We start from the raw sequence: 5000 nt of genomic DNA, 5'->3' as shown, positions 1-5000 counted from the left end.
CAAGAGTCAAATGATGGAATCGATCTTAATAAAAGAGAGGTAGGTAATGAACATCTCAAAAGGAGCATGGGATTCAGATACGATCAACAAGATTTTCATTCAACCAACGCTTAAGAAGATTAAAGGAAGATTATCAGCGGGGGAGACCTAAATTGGCTTGCCTGTGGATGGACCTCTCAATATAAATACCACCTTTTCTGTAAACCTTTCTCATTCATCTACTGAAGAGGGAGACAGCAGTCTCTGAAGTATAGTACTTTTCTTTCTATATTTTGGTGGTTTTATGGGCTCCTTTTATTTTATATATATATATATATATATATATATATATATATATATATATATATATATATATATATATTATATATATATATCTCGTTCCCCAACCTTATCACTATTCCGGGTCGCCGATTTTAATGACTCTTCCATCTATTTATATCCTGTCTTTTATATATATATATATATATATATATATTATTATATATATATAATATATATATATATATATATGTGTGTGTGTGTGTGTGTGTGTGTGTGTGTGTGTTTGCGTGTGTGCGCGCGTGTGTGTACGGTATTTTGATGAAGAAGTGCAGGGCGGGTGAGCAGGTTAAATAAAACGAAATCGGAATAAATTCATCGATTTATGGTCGCTCGTGTTTAGGCAAAAATATTAACAGCTGCAAAATAAAAGCACTGATAGATAATATTTCTACGTGTTGTTGCTATGGCTCCGTTTCCATGGTGCTATACTGTTTGGTTGCAGTTAGTCTGTTTACTGTCTTTTGATTTCTAGGACATTTACATATTTATTCATTTATTTATTTTATCTACGGCATTTATTTACCTCACTATCTTCCAGTTGTTAGCTTTCCCATAATGACTGAGTCTCATACAGTTTGCCAACTAGAGTAAAATCCTGTAATGTTATTGATTAAGGTTGCATAACAAGTAATTCCTTGACCAATAAGATAACCTTAGTACATACTACAGTTTGCCGAAGAAATATCCAAGCACAATGAAATCTAAGACGACGAAGAAACCCATTTTCTTCAAATTTGGTTCACGGTTTATCCAATCTTCTTCTCTTCATTGTTCTGCTTTAAAGTCTGGGCACTGTAATTGTATTATGTTGCCTCATTCAACTTCGCTTTTAAAAAAAAACTGCTCCAAATCACCATTTAAAGACTGATTCTCGTTTTCTGTTGTCTTCCTTTTCTCTCTTCTTTCAGTAGAGTGATTGTATTTGGTTGCTAACTCTAGCGTAATTTGCCTGAGAAGGAATGTGTGAAGGCTCACTGATTTATTTTCTTTGTTCTTCGAAACATCTTCTTTCCCGCTATTATCCTTACATTAAGGGGTCGGTTGCCTGATCCGCCTTCTCCACTACTTTCTTTCAAAGACGTCATCCTTCACCAAACCTCTTCTCTCCATATCTTCCTTCAATCTATCTCGCTATCTCATTCTCTGTCTCCCTCTCGATACGCTTCCTCTAACACGTTCTTCCCAAGCCCTCTTGACTCCCTCCTCGTCATCCATCCTCAGCACATGCCCATACCACCTCAATCGTGACTCTGTTATCTTCACTAAGCCTAGCTGCCCTTCTTATTTCATCCTTTTCCAATCTCTCAAGCAGCGATATTCCCATAATCCACCTAAGCATTCTCATCTCTGCTCTCTCGAGCTTTACTTACTCTTTCCTTCTTAGAGCCCATGTTTCCGATCAAAACATCGAAGGTCATTAATTTTATGCAACAATGACTTACAACTGCGATATTACATCATCGGATTTTTCTCTCAAAGAAAAAGATGAAGAGCTTTTCAAGTCTTCAATCGTTATGTTTAAGGTAATTATCGATGGCCTCTGTAAAGGATGATTATATCAGTCCACCGCTGCGCAATTCTATCAGTGTCAACAGATGGAAGATCCAAAAGCCTTTTGATTTCAAGGAGAATTCTACAATTTTATTTTGTACTGAAACGACAGATTTCTCAAATTAACTTTGTCCTTATGGGCTCAAAATGGAATTAGGATACGATAAAAAATTTCCTTTTTTTCCCCTTTTTTGTTTAACTTATTCTCTACTCATACATCTCTCTCTCTCTCTCTCTCTCTCTCTCTCTCTCTCTCTCTCTCTCTCTCTCTCAGTTTCTTTCTCGATCTCAAAATCTTGAAAACAGCTTAACTTCTCGAATGTTTTGTTTGCTGAACCTCAGTAATGGCTTCCAGCATCCAGGCTCCACATAAACTTCAAGAATTACTGGAACTCTTTGAGACACTGAGCATCTCCTGATTCTGAAAATGCCTTGTCTTTCTACATTATCTCAGATATATATATATATATATATATATATATATATATATATATATATTATATATATATATATATATATGTTTGTGTGTGTGTGTGTGTGTGGCCTTGCGTGCGTATGTGTGTGTGTGGCCTTGCGTGCGTATGTGTGTTGTGTGTGTATATGTGTAGTTAATTTCATTATGTCGCAAATTATTGTCAATTTTTTTATTTACTTTGTTATATATTAGAAAACTTTATGAAAAATAAATACATATTTCCTGCTTTTCGTCTTGTACACTTCTAAAAGCACAATTAATGACTTTTCGTCATACTCATTTTTTTTTTATATTCTTAGTTTTCTTGGCCCCCGCCCCTTCTCTCTCTCTCTCTCTCTCTCTCTCATATATATATATATATATATATATATATATATATATATATATATATATATATATATATATACTATATATATATATATCATATATATATATATATATATATATATATATATATGTATATATATAAATATATATATATATATATATATATATATATATATATATATCTATATATATATATATAGATATGTAGTATATATACTTTTATTTCTACGAGGCCATTATTCCTTTGTAAGATTACTAGCTCCATTTCTGCCACCTTCATTGGCACAACACACATAGTTAATTACTTGCCAGGTAGTAACTCTTCATAGTTATCATAACCTCTGATACTCCAGCATTTAGCTTTTTAACAAAAATAGATTGGGAGACATCAAAAGATTATCTCTTCGAGAAAAGCTCCATAATCCTTGCGTCTCTCTTTTTCGGTTCCATCCAGCGCATGTATATATAAAAAGATAAAAAGAAATGTTTTTTTTTTTTTTTTAATATTAGTTGTAACTCTTTGGTGCTTATTTTCGACCCACCTTTTAGCTCCCTGATTATTCGGATGTATATATGTTTTAGTTGGTTTAGTTTTTGGAAATTTGATTTGCATCCTGACTGGTGCCAAATTGCTATATATATATATATATATATATATATCTATATATATATATATATATATATATATATATATAGATATATATATAGTTCTTATATATATATCTATATATATATATATAATATCATATATACAAATTTCAAAGTGATATTACAAATTAGCGTAAAACTATTCCTACTATGCGGTTCAGAGACAGTGCAAGCACGTTTTTTGGCAATAACTCTGTAACGAACACTCGTATCTGGACAAGATTTTGCTATAGTGTATTACACCCAGTGCCGTAATTTATAAGGGTACCGTGAATCACTAATTGTAAAGAATGAAGACACTTGTCCTTGTACCAAGAGGCAAAAACGCCATTATCCAGAAATGGCTACGAACACAACAGTAAAAAGCTCCGCCTACCCCCTCTCCCCTCCCTCCACCGCCACCCCTGTTCTTCGTGCTTTCATTATCTTACCTTCTCTCTGAAAGTTACTTCAGTTTACACATATCTTGTATGATTTTTTTCTATCTATCTAATAATAGTTTATATTGGTGTATATATTCTAAAGATTCACTCGGCTGTTACCTGCCAGTTGACTGATTTATTTATGCACTGTTTCGGTCATCTCTCTCTCTCTCTCTCTCTCTCTCTCTCTCTCTCGCTCTCTTCATCTCGTCTTCCTTCTCTCTCTCTCTTCCTCTCTTCTCTCTCAACTCTCTGTGCTGTGGTTGTGGTACCATACTTGTAAATGGTTATTAGAGTGAGAGATATCTGAATGTATGGTGGAGCAGTAAAACGATAGACACTATGATTTATGGTAAAACGACTGTTATATGTGCATTGGTATAATCAAGGCTTTAACTCTAATGAATGTCCGGTAGAGAGGCTCAATTTTTATTTGTAGCACAGTGTAACTATAACCAGTTACCTATTCAAACCAATCTGAAGGCAATTGGCGGTTTTTTCATGCTTAAAAAGTTGAAAAGTTGAGTGACAAATGAATTTCTGCAACCGTGCCGACAGTTACGCTCCATGGTGGCCACCTCTTCTGTGGCCACCTCTTCTTCACCTCCGTAATACAAGTACTATATTGCTGAAACTCTGAGTCCAAATGAGGATTACGAAGAAGGTAACCAACCACAAGTATAACAGTCGCTTTACCATAAATCATAGTGGGTACCACTACCACGGAAAGAAAGAGAGAGAGATGAGCGGATCAGTGCATAAATAGATCAGTCAACTGGCAGGTAACAACCGACTGGATCGTTGATATATACAACAATGTATATTATTAGATAAATAGATAGATATAAAAATCATAAAAAATAAGTTTAAACAGATGCAACTTTCAGAGAGGGAGAAGGGAAGGTGAGGGAAGGAAGAAGGACGAGGGTGGCGGTGGTGGTGGGAGGAGAGGGTAGGCGGAGCTTTTTACTGTTGTGTTCGTATCCTTTTCTGGCAAATCGAGTTTTTGCCTCTTGGTACAGGGACAAGTATCTTTATTCTTTACAATTAGTGATTCACGATAGCCTTATAAATTACAACACTGGGTGTAATACACTATAGCAAAATCTCATTATGATACGAGCGTTCGGTAGAGTTATTGCCAAAAAACGTGCTTGCACTGTCTCTGAAACCCAAAGTAGTCCAGTACGTCAGTGTAAATTTTGACTTAAACTTTCTCATCTGCAACTGAGTTTAAATTTTTTACCCTCCGAATG

Source organism: Macrobrachium nipponense, chromosome 23 (assembly GCF_015104395.2).
Source record: "Macrobrachium nipponense isolate FS-2020 chromosome 23, ASM1510439v2, whole genome shotgun sequence".
In the NCBI taxonomy this organism is placed as follows: domain Eukaryota; kingdom Metazoa; phylum Arthropoda; class Malacostraca; order Decapoda; family Palaemonidae; genus Macrobrachium; species Macrobrachium nipponense.
Note: the sequence above shows the minus strand (reverse complement) of the source record.